Below are 17,328 nucleotides of genomic sequence, written 5' to 3'. Positions count from 1 at the left end.
GACGTGTTTACCTCTTCAGGAGGCAGATCATTGGGGCAGAAGCGGCATCCTAACCTTAGTTCGGACTTGTGTTGCTGAGACCCTATCTGAATTCGAGCCACTAGTCACTCAACCATTTGATGGATGGGAGCCTGGGCTAGATTTTCTTTTCATTTTAAAATTGTTGGAATTATTGGGCAGCTGTTTGAAGTTGTTGAACAGATGTCGTGAGCCACCATCATCCTGGATACATCGCACCTTGTCAGTGTGTTTTCTGTGCCTTGAATACTATAGGGCGAGTGCGAACTCGTTAATTAATTACAATAGACTGTTTGTGGCAGTTTTGAGTACACATTGTGAATTGTTCCATGCATATGTTATTTGCTTAATTTTCTTGTCAACTGCACCTGGCGAGCGGTTGAAGTACATATTGAAGGTGCTTATCTTGTTGTGCTCACGCAGGCTTCGCGTGTTATGATTTTATACTTTTAACGAGCTGTGCTCTTAAGAGATTTTTATGAAAACTTCCTTGCTGGTTAACATTTTATGTCCTTGTCTATGCTGTCACGTTGATTTGTGTGTGTGTGCCTCTGTTAGTAGGGACAGTTTTAATACAATTTCGTATGTTATAGGGGAGACCAGGATTATTGTTACAGCATTATTGTTATTGTTGTTATTGTAGGTGCGTGGTAATCAAGCCCTGAAGGGTCCTTGCTGTGTAGGTCTACGTGCCTACGTCAGGTACCTCAATTAACAATTACACTCTAAAATATATAAATAAATAAACAACGCACCACGAAGGAGTTATGAAAATTGGTTATAAACTTGTATTTGTACAGGTAACGACGGGAAATGCAAAATTGTAAACTTTCGCCGCCGATAGATGAATGTGTGACGTGCAGCGCAATTCCACTGCAAGGATAGTAAACAGCGGACATGTTGATGCTAGGGCATAAAGTCTTCACGAATTTCATTCCGTATACTCAGTTGGACAGAAACTATGCCTTGCAGACAGGCATGTGAACAACGTACGCAGATGTCAGGAGTGGAGAGAGGACATTCAACTGGGCTCAGAGAAGATGGTTGGAGTAGTCGGCGAATCGTTCGACATTTGAATAGGAGTGACGCCACTATTCAGCGATGCTGGCAGGAATGGGTGAACCGTGGCCGAACACAGCGTCGAAAAGGAAGCGGTCGACTTAGAGAGACGACATAACGTGAGGACCGAATAATTGTCTTAGAGGTAGTCAGAACCCGAAATTCAACACTATCATCGATCCGAAGTGCAACTGGTGCTTCAGTGGCCACAAGGACCATTAAGAGGTGTCTCAAGGAAATGGGTCTGAGGTCACGGCACGCCTTGCGCCGACTACCATTGACCACTGTACACTACAAGCCCGTTTGTAGTGGTGTTGGGCACATTTTCCTGGAATCTCAATGTACGTAGTAGAATTGTCTTCAGGGACGAATTCCGCTTCGAAATGAGTGCCACTGACCACCGAAGACGTTTCTGGAGACGTTCGGCACAACGGAGGGATATCCATCCTTCTGTTGCCTGCTATACGGCCCGACAACCGGCAGTGATTGTCGGGGTTGCCATTTAATTTCGTAGCAGAACCTGTTTGGTTGTCATCCGCGGCACCTTTACAGCTCAACGGAACGTCGACGATATTCAACGCCCTGTTTTGTTGCCTTTCATGGCAAGCCATCCTGGGCTTACATTTCACCAAGATCATGCCCACTCGCGAATGGCGAAAGTTTCTACTGCTTTTCTTCGTTGTCGGATGTTTCCTCAGTTGAGAACGTTTGGAGCATTATTGGCAGGGCTCTCTGACCGGTTCAGGATTTTGGCTATCCAATGCGAAAATTGGACAGACTTTGGTACGATATCCCTCAGGAGGAAATCCTAAAACTCTGTCAATCAATGCTAAGCCGAGTAACTCCTTGCATAACGACGAGAAGTGGACCAATGTGATACTGACTTGTGCAATTTGTGAGGCTCTTTTTTCCTGAAGTTGTAATGATTTGTATGTCTATTCATGTACTATCATACACAATAGTATCCGAACGACCTGAATTGCCCTTCGCCTGATTTATATGCATTCCACAAGGAGTAGCTGTCTTGCAGGTCCTCTAATTTATTTGTAGTACAGTCGTTTGACTACACAAAATGGATACCACAAGAGATAACTAGAGAACATTGTTCTTTAATTTAATCGGTCTACATATAAACAAACACCGCGATATTTCAAATACTAGGAAACGCTTTATTAGAGATGAGATAGTTATAAGGCTTGTAAACTTAATTTTGTTACAGTAAGTGACATTTAAAAATCACTACTCCACTCATTAGAGTTCGACGAAACTAACTCACTCACGTAAGTCATTCCAGCAACCTTTAGGCAAAATTAAATATTTTTAAGAACAAGAGATTTGCAGAATATATCTGGACTACTAAACTTTTATGACAGTTCGAAATGTTTTTGCTCTTTAAAAGGTTTTCCCACACCTGTGAAATTTCGTTCCTGATACGAATGGTTTGGCATATTGTGGATGTTGAACTAAGCGGTTAAAACCAACGCAGTTAACTACGGCAAGTGCTCTATGGAAACTTCAAAATTAACATAGTATCACCAGCAATTTCACTGTACTTGTTACGGAGCAGTTATTTGTGCACATATTTGAAGTTTAAATGACATGACGATCTGTTTTTGTTCTAGATTTGGATTGGAATCCAAGCACCTAGAGCCACTGTAACTAAGCAAAACTTTCGTGCTTGAGCGAGACTTGGTCACAGCAAAGTTTGTCATTGGTGGCTAAGCACAAAGAGTAATGAAATATCAAAGTTTTCACCAGTATCAGTTAGCAAATCTGAACTTGAAAATCTTTGTGCTCTGCCTGGAATCCTGTCAAGATCCTTATCTCCCTGTTAGCTAACCACGAAAAACGTTTAATATAATTTTAAATAATGAAGTTTGCACTTGTTAAAAACGAAGTGCCCCGATGGAAAGTTTTGTGATGGGGACTCTAACGTAATCAGATCGTTAAGTAAGTAAAATCAAATGTTAGATAACGAATTTTTTCACCAGAAGAGGGGTATTTGAGTTTGAAACGAAGATACAATATTTTACTGACTGGGGATCGAACCACGCACCTAAAATCGTTGTTTTCCATCCACAAATTGTTTGCTCACCAGTAAAGAGATGTCTACGTGTTTCACTAGTAATAACAGGACCTATCGTTATTATTCGCAACATATGAAGGGACATTAAAAATGAAAATTATTTATCACTAGTAGTTCGGTGTGGTTGTACTACGCTATAAATGAAATGTGCATATTTTTGTGCTGGAAAAAGATTCGAAACCATATAATATGCGCCTTTCTGGCAGACCGAGAGAAATTTGCAACGAAATGATCGAACTATAGGTTTGAAAAAATACGGTTCACGTCCACGCTGTCGCGGCATGCTACCAGTGTTAAAGACTGCGATGGAGCTCCGTATGCCACGGCAGACTGGCTGACACTGACGGCGGCGGTGCACAAAGCTCAGATAAAATTAGAGGCCTTTGATCTTAAATAGCTATTGGTTCATTAAATAAAATAAAGTTTCTAATTTAAGGTAGCTCACTGTCGACAGAGTTGTGTTTGCCGCTACTTCCGCCTTCGCTATGGGCCAATCCAAACCTGCTCTGCCCCAGTTAGTAGGGAAAGGATGTGCCGTTTATAATGTGGATTCTGAACTTCGGTGCAACCTGACTTTCTTCACTTGGCATTACTAGAGCTGAAGGAGATCTGTCATTTGAGTTTAAAATACGCAGCGGAAGGGGGAATCGAACCTATACAGCGTAACTAAGAAACCAGGATCAATCGACCAGACCACTGAAGCCCACATTTGCTACACCCATAATTGTGTCATAACGTGTGATGCGCTTAGCTTACAAATTAGTCATCGTGGAAAAAGTTCAGTTCTCTATTAACTGGTGAATTGTCAGTGGCTGCTGACACAAAAATTATGTTAGTCTCATGACAGCGGAATGTAAAGACGCTTTTAGCCGACTCGACGCCATTTTGAAATTTTTGCTATTTTAAGAAGTTTCTGAGATCGAGAAATACCACTGCAGAGTACGAAGTTACCAAATACTTCACATATTACCGCCATTGCGCTATTAATTTCTCCAGTCTGCTGCTGCCACACACGTGCTTGAAGGGAGCATTTAACGCTTCTTGGTCATTTTTAGAAGCAGTCGCCCACAAACAGGTAAATATTTAGGCCGTAGTAAATGGGTAACAAATACACTCCTGGAAATTGAAATAAGAACACCGTGAATTCATTGTCCCAGGAAGGGGAAACTTTATTGACACATTCCTGGGGTCAGATACATCACATGATCACACTGACAGAACCACAGGCACATAGACACAGGCAACAGAGCATGCACAATGTCGGCACTAGTACAGTGTATATCCACCTTTCGCAGCAATGCAGGCTGCTATTCTCCCATGGAGACGATCGCAGAGATGCTGGATGTAGTCCTGTGGAACGGCTTGCCATGCCATTTCCACCTGGCGCCTCAGTTGGACCAGCGTTCGTGCTGGACGTGCAGACCGCGTGAGACGACGCTTCATCCAGTCCCAAACATGCTCAATGGGGGACAGATCCGGAGATCGTGCTGGCCAGGGTAGTTGACTTACACCTTCTAGAGCACGTTGGGTGGCACGGGATACATGCGGACGTGCATTGTCCTGTTGGAACAGCAAGTTCCCTTGCCGGTCTAGGACTGGTAGAACGATGGGTTCGATGACGGTTTGGATGTACCGTGCACTATTCAGTGTCCCCTCGACGATCACCAGTGGTGTACGGCCAGTGTAGGAGATCGCTCCCCACACCATGATGCCGGGTGTTGGCCGTGTGTGCCTCGGTCGTATGCAGTCCTGATTGTGGCGCTCACCTGCACGGCGCCAAACACGCATACGACCATCATTGGCACCAAGACAGAAGCGACTCTCATCGCTGAAGACGACACGTCTCCATTCGTCCCTCCATTCACGCCTGTCGCGACACCACTGGAGGCGGGCTGCACGATGTTGGGGCGTGAGCGGAAGACGGCCTAACGGTGTGCGGGACCGTAGCCCAGCTTCATGGAGACGGTTGCGAATGGTCCTCGCCGATACCCCAGGAGCAACAGTGTCCCTAATTTGCTGGGAAGTGGCGGTGCGGTCCCCTACGGCACTGCGTAGGATCCTACGGTCTTGGCGTGCATCCGTGCGTCGCTGCGGTCCGGTCCCAGGTCGACGGGCACGTGCACCTTCCGCCGACCACTGGCGACAACATCGATGTACTGTGGAGACCTCACGCCCCACGTGTTGAGCAATTCGGCGGTACGTCCACCCGGCCTCCCGCATGCCCACTATACGCCCTCGCTCAAAGTCCGTCAACTGCACATACGGTTCACGTCCACGCTGTCGCGGCATGCTACCAGTGTTAAAGACGGCGATGGAGCTCCGTATGCCACGGCAGACTGGCTGACACTGACGGCGGCGGTGCACAAATGCTGCGCAACTAGCGCCATTCGACGGCCAACACCGCGGTTCCTGGTGTGTCCGCTGTGCCGTGCGTGTGATCATTGCTTGTACAGCCCTCTCGCAGTGTCCGGAGCAAGTATGGTGGGTCTGACACACCGGTGTCAATGTGTTCTTTTTTCCATTTCCAGGAGTGTAGTAACTTAGTTCTTCCCATGTCTAAGGAATACTTTAAAGTTAATATCGGGCATCCCTAATTATTCGTAGATTATATTGAAACTAAATCAACTCATGAATATGTTGCTCCATAACAGAAATTGCATTCCATTACGCCATTTACCAGCGCAGAGCAGTGACGCTTGTAAAATGCTAAAACTGGAGGTAAATACCACTTTCAAAGCCAGAAGATGTTAATGTTTTCCGACACTTGGGCTATGTCACCTATTTCAAGTAGTACAAGAAAGAAAATATTGGAGGAGATCCATTGTTTTCCGTTGCAATTAACTCAAGTTCAGATTTTCGCAGAATTACTCAAACTGTAGTATCCACTTCAACAATGTAGAAAAATATTTCAACATTGTAAAGCTCACATCTGACTCAGAGGTCTTACACTTAGCCGCCAACCAGAAATTGTAAATCTGTGGAACACCAGTTTCAGTTAACTACTGTAGCGAAGACTGTTTACCACTGATCTTTTTCAATGGAAACTACGCTATTGACTAATTGGGCTCTTTAACCACATGGCAACAGTAATTTCATATGCAACCAATCCTCACGAATTGCAGAGTTTAATAGTTTTTTCAATTAGATTACATCATGGTCAGACCGAGATTCCGAAATCAGATACTGGATTGTAAGGCGTACCCAGGAGCAGATATAGACTCAGATCACAATATTGTAGTGATGAAGAGTAGGCTGAAGTTCAAGACATTAGGCAGGAAGAATCAATACGCAAAGAAGTGGGATACGGAAGTACTAAGGAATGACGAGATACGTTTGAAGTTCTCTAACGCTATAGATACAGCAATAAGGAATAGCGCAGTAGGCAGTACAGTTGAAGAGGAATGGACATCTCTAAAAAGGGCCATCACAGAAGTTGGGACGGAAAACATAGGTACAAAGAAGGTAGCTGCGAAGAAACCATGGGTAACAGAAGAAATACTTCAGTTGATTGATGAAAGGAGGAAGTACAAACATGTTCCGGGAAAATCATGAATACAGAAATACAAGTCGCTGAGGAATGAAATAAATAGGAAGTGCAGGGAAGCTAAGACGAAATGGCTGCAGGAAAAATGTGAAGACATCGAAAAAGATATGATTGTCGGAAGGACAGACTCAGCATACAGGAAAGTCAAAACAACCTTTGGTGACATTAAAAGCAACGGTGGTAACATTAAGAGTGCAACGGGAATTCCACTGTTAAATGCAGAGGAGAGAGCAGATAGGTGGAAAGAATACGTTGAAAGCCTCTATGAGGGTGAAGATTTGTCTGATGTGATAGAAGAAGAAACAGGAGTCGATTTTGAAGAGATAGGGGATCCAGTATTAGACTCGGAATTTAAAAGAGCTTTGGAGGACACACGGTCAAATAAGGCAGAAGGGATAGATAACATTCCATCAGAATTTCTAAAATCATTGGGGGAAGTGGCAACAAAACGACTATTCACGTTGGTGTGTAGAATATATGAGTCTGAGGACATACCATCTGACTTTCGAAAAAGCATCATCCACACAATTCCGAAGACGGCAAGAGCTGAAAAGTGCGAGAATTATCGCACAATCAGCTTAACAGCTCATGCATCGAAGCTGCTTACAAGAATAATATACAGAAGAATGGAAAAGAAAATTGAGAATGCGCTAGGTGACGATCAGTTTGGCTTTAGGAAAAGTAAAGGGACGAGAGAGGCAATTCTGGCGTTACGGCTAATAATGGAAGCAAGGCTAAAGAAAAATCAAGACACTTTCATAGGATTTGTCGACCTGGAAAAAGCGTTCGACAATATAAAATGGTGCAAGCTGTTCGAGATTCTGAAAAAGGTAGGGATAAGCTATAGGGAGATACGGGTCATATACAATATGTACAACAACCAAGAGGGGATAATAAGAGTGGACGATCAAGAACGAAGTGCTCGTATTAAGAAGGGTGTAAGACAAGGCTGTAGCCTTTCGCCCCTACTCTTCAATCTGTACATCGAGGAAGCAATGATGGAAATAAAAGAAAGGTTCAGGAGTGGAATTAAAATACAAGGTGAAAGGATATCAATGATACGATTCGCTGATGAGATTGCTATCCTGAGTGAAAGTGAAGAAGAATTAAATTATCTGCTGAACGGAATGAAGAGTCTAATGAGGACACAGTATGGTTTGAGAGTAAATCGGAGAAAGACGAAGGTAATGAGAAGTAGTAGAAATGAGAACAGCGAGAAACTTAACATCAGGATTGATGGTCACGAAGTCAATGAAGTTAAGGAATTCTGCTACCTAGGCAGTAAAATAACCAATGACGGACGGAGCAAGAAGGACATCAAAAGCAGACTCGCTATGGCAAAAAGGGCATTTCTGGCCAAGAGAAGTGTACTAATATCAAATACCGGCCTTAATTTGAGGAAGAAATTTCTGAGGATGCACGTCTGGAGTACAGCATTGTATGGTACTGAAACATGGACTGTGGGAAAACCGGAACAGAAGAGAATCGAAGCATTTGAGATGTGGTGCTATAGACGAATGTTGAAAATTAGGTGGACTCTGATAAGGTAAGGAATGAGGAGGTTCTGGTGGGTGGTGGTTAGTGTTTAACGTCCCGTCGACAACGAGGTCATTAGAGACGGAGCGCAAGCTCGGGTTAGGGAAGGATTGGGAAGGAAATCGGCCGTGCCCTTTCAAAGGAACCATCCCGGCATTTGCCTGAAACGATTTAGGGAAATCACGGAAAACCTAAATCAGGATGGCCGGAGAAGGGGTTGAACCGTCGTCCTCCCGAATGCGAGTCCAGTGTGCTAACCACTCCGCCACCTCGCTCGGTGAGGAGGTTCTACGCAGAATCGGAGAGGAAAGGAATGTGTGGAAAACACTGATAAGGAGAAGGGACATGATGATAGGACATCTGCTAAGACATGAGGAATGACTTCCATGGTACTAGAGGGAGCTGTAGAGGGCAAAAACTGTAGAGGAAGACAGAGATTGGAATACGTCAGGCAAATAATTGAGGACGTAGGTTGCAAGTGCTACTCTGAGATGAAGAGGTTAGCACAGGAAAGGAATTCGTGGCGGGCCGCATCAAACCAGTCAGTAGACTGATGACCAAAAAAAAAAAAAAAAATAGTGCCGTGGCTTCCAGTTCTGTATATTCTTGACATAAGCGGGCCCCGCATAATATCAGGTCCAATGTATTCTAACGTCACACTGCCATCAACAATGTGCTTGTATATCAACCTCATTTTCGTTTCACTTGGTATCGTAATCATCGAAATAAAAGTCGCGTGAACATTAAGTATGAGAGGTTTCATTTCGTTCCTCCTTTCCTTCTGGGAGTTAAGTTCTCTGGTCGGTAAGCTTTTTCCCTTCTAAGCAGCGAAATGCGGCCAGTAATCGCTTCACAAACCGGTATTCAGTGCTATTAAGAAGACATCTTTCAACGTTCTCATAGGTGAAGTAATTTAGTTTCATCTTAAAACATCTTAAGCACCACAGTTCACAGATTTACCAAATAAGAAAAGTTTATTGCCTAGGTTGGAAAAGATTTACAAACAATATGCACACAGTCTGGGCCAGGTTGATCTTTCCGCCTGATAGTGCTGCGTTATGATTTACCTAAGACGTATCACACGTTGTGTTTCTGCAGCTTCGGAAATCATTACTTGAGAACGAGTTTAACATCTAAATGTATGGAACAGCTAAAAGCACAAAACGATTTACAACCGAAGGCTGAGTTCATCCTCAAACTGAGGTGTGTTTATAATAGTAAACCAGCGAGCAATGGAAGCCATATACATCAATGTTTACAATATTACGAGTTCTTTCTACGTTACAGTTGACGTTGTCCTCCTTTCTTTGTTTACAACGAATAAAAATTTGTAGAGGCGAGAGGATTCGAACCCGCTAATAATGTATCACGAACTCACCGCTTCCTTTTTCCACAAGCCTACCAGTTGTATGAATCGCAGTTACACATTTCTGCGGTGTAGCATGTGAGCTAACATAGTTGACTAAAGTACGATAGCCGGAGCAACAAGACCTACGTTACAATGTTTCCAAAACAACTCGACAAAACTGACAGAACTTCCTCCACGCACTTCTGCATCTCACAGTGTTGCAAGATCTGGTAAATGGTCGGACGTAAAATTCTGAGGGGTTGTCGGGAATACTGGCCACGTTAAATGAACGACTCAGCCTTCGTCAATGCGGCAACGGCCAGCGGAAAGCTGTTATGTCTAATACTGGACTCTCTTGTTATCTCGATGAAATATTCTGAATTGCTTCCGTTTAAGATGTGACACTGAGTAAGTAAAATTCATTGTTGGGACCAGATTTCATGTTTGGAACCTAAGCTACGACTGTTCTCTAATGTCACGTTGCTAGTAATTCACATTAGGAAAAATGGATGTAATGAAAAAAGATATAGGACAGCAGCGTCATGTTAGCTTAGCTGTAATACACTCGATTTTCAGTGCACCTGTTGATATACATTTCGGTGCGGATCTCGCTGGAGAAACACTGCGATTTGTAAGGGCTTTTTTTTCTTGTTTACTTTATTCGATCTGCAAACGACCAGAACGAAATTCTGTAACTAATTCATAAGACAAGAATCTTCGTGGTAAGTCATTAATTTAGGAGAACAACGCAAATTTTTAAATATACACATTTTTAAAGTATTCATAAGTATATAACTGAAGTTGTAGTGAACTGAAACCCTCGACTTTACGTCTACACCGCTGGTCTTGCACCAGTTGCTCTTTTCATGTACTTCGATTTCTGCTTGGCATGGAACCGAAATGATATCTCCTTCGTGCTTTCTTCGGTACTGGCGTCCAGCCTGCATGTAAATAAAGAGAACACAAATTAATATAATAGCTTTTATCTACTTAATAAAACAAAATTTTCTCTTTCTGATGCTTTCAGCGGTACTGATGCCATGAACAACGTGATAAAAAAAGAATGAAATAGACAGCCTAGCTTTTATGTATAATCTGACAAACAAATTTTCTTCTTCTTTGTAGAAAAACAAAACGTTCGTATGTCATAAACAAAATTTTCTTGGTAAAACATAATAATTCAGTACCATGTCCAGTTTCTGTTTTCCTCTACAACTGCACTCAGATGCCGGGAAATAAAGCCAACAAGATTCTGGATAAATCTGTTATTCTGTGACAACTCTTCCCATGCATCATGAACTGCTTCGGACAGTGCTGGCTTGGTTGTCGGTGCTGACCTTCTACACCTAACAGTTTTCTCCATCTCAGACAATACGTACTATATGGGACTGAGGTGGGCACCTTTGGGAGGCCAGTCTAACAGCTCAGCGTCACCATTCATTTGAAACCAGTGTTTTACACAGTTCGCTGTATGCACAGATGAACGGTCATGTTGGAAGATTATTCTTCCTCCCGAAAATGTCTGACGAACAGAAGGAATCATTACGTTATCCAGTGTTTCGCAGCAGGTATGACTAGAAAACGGACGGTCCAGTTGCCACAGAACGCCTCACTACTTGCTGATATCCATCCCCAAATTGTGACAGCAGTTCAACCACTCCTTTGCCTCTGATGGACATATTTGCTGACGAATCTCGCTCCACGTGATCGATATAAATGGACTGAAGTATTTGGTGCAGTAGAAAACACCTTCTCGTCCACAAATATATCTTGCTCCTAGATTTCCTTCTGTATGCGAGTGCGAATTTTATCTGTCAGCCTTATTTTGCACCTTTAACATTTCAAAAACCGCCAGTTTTCGTCCATACCTTCTTTTCTTGTTGCTACGACGACGCTTGGTCAGCCTGCTCACACTTCTCTGGTGGATGTTCCTGATTTCTGTGATAGTCCTCAAAGGGTCTTCATCACTGCAGTGGAGTATACTACAGTCTTGATCCTCCGTGGTAGTTAGAGATATATCGTAGATTTGCTGTATCCTAGGGCACGGGAAATGGCGCAGATACAGTACCCATCACCTTAAAGCGCAAGAATACGCCCTTTAAAATTCCTTGAGCTGTGACATTTTGCAAGTAAAAACCCACTGGCGAGGCAGGAAGAAACGAGGTGCGATACAAGTTGGAGAGAAGTTCCTTCAGCTCAGAAGCTAAATTTATCCCCTATTATATGCTCCGAAAAAACATTTAGTAAATTAGTTCCTTGTGAATATTGTTCAGGGTATCGTGCAAAATTAATTTATCTCTAAACATCATACTTAATAATAATAATAATGATACCATTTTCAGAGATTAAGGGTAAATTTTAGATTCACGTTGTGATGCAGGTCATGTTGCTCCGGCTATCGTATTTCAGTAAACTGTATTACCTCACATGTTACACAAGAAAACTGTGTAACTGCGCTTCATACAGGTGTTAGGCTTGTGCAGAAAAAATGCCGTGAGTTTGTGATACAATGTTAGCGGGGTCGAATCCTCCCGCTTCTACAAATTTTTATTCGTAGTAAACAAAGAATTGTTAGTTTAGTAGGACAACGTCGATTGTAGGATAGGAAGAACTCGTAGTGTTGTAAACATTGATCTATATTGCTTCCATTGGTCGTCGGAGGAAAACAAGGACAAAGTCTCTCCTGGTTTACTATTATAAACACACCTCAGTTTGAGGTGTTAATCGTTTTGTATTTTTAGCTGTTCCATACATTTAGGTGTTAAACTCGTTTGCAGGTAATGATTTCCGCAGCTGCAGGAACACAACCTGGCTCAGACTGTGTGGACTTTTGTTTGTAAACCTTTTCCTACCTAGACAATAAACTTTTCTCATTTGGTAAATCTGTGAACGTTGATGCTTAAGGTGTTTTAAGATGAAACTAAATTCCTTTACCTACGACAACGTTGAAATATGTCTTCTTAAAAGCACTAAATAGCGGGTTGTGAAGAGATTACTGGCCGCATTTCGCTGGTTAGAGGGGAAAAAGCTTACTGACCAGAGAACTAATCGCCTAGAGGGTAAAGAAGAACGAAGCGAAACCTCTCATTCTAGGTGTTCACGTAACTTTTATTTCAGTGGTTAAAAAATCAAACGAAACGAACAATCAAACTTGTAGTACAAGCACATTGTTGGTGTCAGTGTGACGTTGCAATACATGGGACCTCATATTATGCATGGCCCGTTTATGTCAGAAATATACAGAACTGGAAGCCACGGCACTATTAAAGTCTGCAATTCGTGTGGATTTTTGCACATGACATTACTGTTGCAATGTGGTTATAGAGCCCAATAAATCAACAGCGTACTTACCAGTGGAAAAGAGCAGTGGTAAGGAGTCTTCGCTACAGTAGTTTACTGAAACTGGTGTTCCACGGAGTTACAATTTCTGGATGGCGGCTAAGACCTCTCAGTAGGATCTGAGTTTTGCAGTGTTAAGATATTTTTCTACAATGTTGAAGTGAATACTGCAATTAGGGTAATTCCGTGAAAATATGAACTTGGATCAGTGCAATATTTTCTTCATTGTGCTACTTGAAATAAGTGACATCGCCCAAGTCATCTGGAGAGAATGATCGTGACATTTTAACATAGCTCTGAAAGTGGCGTTTACCGCCAGTTTTATCATTTTACAAGAGTCGCTCTGTGTGAGTAAAAGATGTAATGCAACGCAATTTCTGTTATGAAGCAACATATTCATCAGTTGATTCAGTTTCATCATGATCTACGAATAATTAGGGATGTTTGATATTAACTTGAAAAGTATTCCCTCGACATGTAAAGATCTAAATAACTACTTGTTACGGTCCAGTTATCACAGAACGCCCCAGTCATTTGCTACGAAGGAGGTACCCACCTGTTTGTCGGCAGCTGCTTCTAAAAGTGCTCCCTTCAATCACGTGTGTAGCAGCAGCAGAATGAAGAAGTTAATAGCGTGATGACAGTAATATATGAAGTATTTGGTAACTTCGTATTCTGCAATGTTATTTATAGACTAAAAATTTCTTGAAATAGCTAAAATTTCAAAATGGCTTCGAACCTAGGCTATGATGGCTAAAACCGTCTTTGCATCCCACTGACATGAGAATAACATATTTTTCGTGCCAGAAGCCTGCTAATAATTAGTTAATAAAGATCTAAATTTTTTTACACCATGTATAATTATAAGCTAAGCACATCATACGTCGCCACACCATTCTGAGTATAACAAATGTGGTCTTCAGTCTTATTGTGGACTGATTCTAGTTTCTTTGTTGCTAGGTATGGGTTCGATTCCCTTTTCTGGCACGTTTTTAAACACACACAAACTGATCCCCTTCACCTTTTGTAACGCCAAGTGAAGGACGTCCCCCATTCGCTAATCAACTGGTGCAGAGCCGGCTTAGGTTGGGCCGTAGCAGAGGCGTAAGTCGCGGCAAGCTGAAATTCTGTTGCCAGTGCTCTTCCTTACATTAGAAATTTTATTTTATTTAATGAACCTATGGTCATTTAAGGCCAGGTTTTTATTCAAATGAGAAGAAAAGGTGAAGCCTGGGAATTTCTTTTGAGACATTGAAAAGACATACGAAGGATTTGTTTAGGGATTATGACTGATCGTACTTTGAACTTTATTTTAGATTTTCAGTCAAAAAAATGGCGGCCATAATTATGGACTGATCAAGGGCCTGCGAGTTTGAAAGATGTATACAGCTTGCAGTGCTTCCCCTCAGGAGTTTCCTGAAATCAAAAATGGGTAACGTCATATGATACAGCATTAAATTTATGGGAGCTTATATCTAACCACAAAGAAATAACCTAAAATTTAACGATGTGGTGCTAACTCGAACTTTGTGTTCCATTTTTGAGGATTTGAAGCTCCCGTAAAGTGTTTACTTTTCGCGAGTCAAATGTAGAAGTTAATAGGTTGAACCGTTTTTATTTTACGCTTCACGCAATTTTGACCAATCGTTTGTCGAAAAATACCTGTTTAGGGACAACTTTTAGATGTATTATTAATCCAATCTGCATAAAAACTACATGTTATTAAATATTATTGATGTCGCTGAACACAAATCTGAAGTTATATTTTCAAAATTCAAAATGGCTGATCCAATATGGCGGACCAAAAATTCCAGAATTAGATTTTCACTCTGCAGCGGAGTGTGCGCTGATATGAAACTTCCTGGCAGATTAAAACTGTGTGCCCGACCGAGTTCGAGTCTCGGTCGGGCACACAGTTTTAATCTGCCAGGAAGTTTCGGACCAAAAATTGTTTTTAACCAATTTTGAGCAAAATTTGACAAAGAAGTGTTTTCGCTACTTACGTTTAGTCTGCGATTCCAGGACCGTATATTAACCCTTCCTCTAACTCAGATTGTTCCTGGAGATCAATTCCATCGTTGTTCTTGACGAAAGAAACCGATCTGGCTGAGCTGGACATCCTGCTTTCGCAGCCAGCACATGTTGTTAGTCAGCTTTTTCGGCGAATACGTTTGGATGCACACTGCAGTATAAATGATTTTGCGAACGTGCGTAACGGCACGATAATTTTTCTGTCTGAGCTGGGCGTCTTCGGCTGAGAGCGTCCCACGGCGGCCGTGACACATCTTCGAACACTGGGCCCTAGAAACTTTTGTAAATCACGGATTAAAAAACCTTTTCGTCCCAACATTCTAGACACAGCTATCTTTCAAAAAATGTAATAAAGAAGTCGAATTTTTGAGCATTTTGAGTGAGAACCTGACCTTAAGGTCACAGAGCTCTTATTTTAACTGAGCTTGAGACGTTGAAAAATTGATGCTGGATATCGTGGTATCGGATCCACAGGGGGCGATATACATCCATCATTTCGTTATTTTCCCGAATACCACAAACTTCTCTTGGTCTCCACGAAGGGCACGTTTTATGTGGGTTCGAATCCTGTTCCAGTACAAAAATATTCATGGTTTCATCTCAAGTCCTAGAACATGCACACCGAACTAATAATGATGAATAGTTTTCAGTTTTAATGTCTCTTCACGTTTTGCCGACAATAACGATAGTTGCCTTTATTTCTAGTGAAAACGCACATATCTCACTACTTGTGAGGAAACAATTTGTGGATAGATAACAACGACGGTAGGTGCCGGGTTCGATTGTATAATCATTTCAAATTCAGATATCTCACTGTTGTAAAGAAAAACGATATCTAGCATTTGATTTTACTTAATTAACAATGTGATTACGTTAGAGTCCCCATCACAAAACTTTACAACAAGGCACTTCGTTTTTAACACGTGCGAACTTTATTACTTGAAATTATATTAAACGTTTTTCGTGGTTAGCTAACAGGGAGATAAGCATCTTGACAGGATTCCAGGCTGAGCACAAAGATTTTCAAGTTCAATTTGCTAACTGATACTGGTGAAAACTTCGATGTTTCACTGCTTTTTGTGCCTAGTCACCAATGACAAACTTTGCTGTGATCAAGTCTCGGTCAAGCACGAAAGCTTTGCTTAGTTACAGCGGCTCAGTAACAAGCACAGAGAAATTGCTGGTGATACGATGTTAATTTTGAAGTTTCCATAGAGCACTTGTCGCTGTTAACTGCGTTGGTTTTAATCGGTTAGTTAAATATCCACTTTATGCCAAAATCTCTTGTTCGTAAAAATATTTAATTTTGCCTAAAGATGCTGGATTGACTTATGTGAGTAAGTTAGTTAACTCAAACTCTAATGAGTGGAGTAGTGATTTTTAAATGTCACTTACTGTAATAAAATTAAGTTTACAAGCCTTAAAGGCTATCTCATCTTTAATGACACGTTTCCTAGTGTTTGCAATATCGTGGTATTGATTTACATGTGGACCGGTTACCTTGGAGAACAGTGTTCCCTAGTGATCTCTTGTGGTGTCCATTCTGTGTAGTCAAACGACTGTACTACCAAGACGTTAGAAGACCTGCAAGACAGCTACTCTATGTGATTTGCATGCATATGGCTCTGGCGCATCGTACATCTCCAGTAACAGTCTGAGTAGCAGATAGCATCACAGTCCCACAACGAACAGTTACAAATCGGTTACTTCAAGGACAGCTCCGAGACAGACGCCCTGCAGCGTGCATTCCAATGACCCTAAACCACCGCCGTTTTCGAATTCTGTGGTGTCAAGCGAGAGTTCATTGGAGGGCAGAGTCAAAGTCTGTTGTTTTTTCTGGTGAAAGCTGGTTCTGCCTTGGTGCCAGTGATGAGTTCGTTAGAAGGAGGTCCATTGAGGACCTCCAACCAATCTGTGTATTTGCTAGACACTCTGGACCTACACCTGGAGCTGTGGTCTGTGGTCAGGTTTCTTAGGACAGCTGGAACACTTTCATGGCTATCCCAAGCATCCTGACTACAAATTTATACGTCCGTCTGGGGATTCGACCTGTTGTGCTGCCATTCATGAACAGCATTCCAGGGGGTGTTTCCCAACAGGATAACGCTCTCCCACATGTCGCTGTTGTATACCAATATGCTCTACAGAGAGCCGACATGTTGCCTTGACCTGTTCGATCGGCAAATTTGATCCTAATCGAGCACATATGGGACAATTTCGGACGACAACTTCAGCGTCTTCCACAAGCGGCATTAACTATCCCTATATTGACCGACTAAATGCAACTGTCATGGAACTCCATCACACAGACTGACATGCGGCACCTACACAACACAATGCATTCATCTTTATATGCTTGCATTCAAT

Source organism: Schistocerca nitens, chromosome 3 (assembly GCF_023898315.1).
Source record: "Schistocerca nitens isolate TAMUIC-IGC-003100 chromosome 3, iqSchNite1.1, whole genome shotgun sequence".
NCBI classification, from domain to species: domain Eukaryota; kingdom Metazoa; phylum Arthropoda; class Insecta; order Orthoptera; family Acrididae; genus Schistocerca; species Schistocerca nitens.
The sequence above is the reverse complement of the archived record's forward strand: the minus strand, read 5'-3'. Positions refer to the sequence as shown.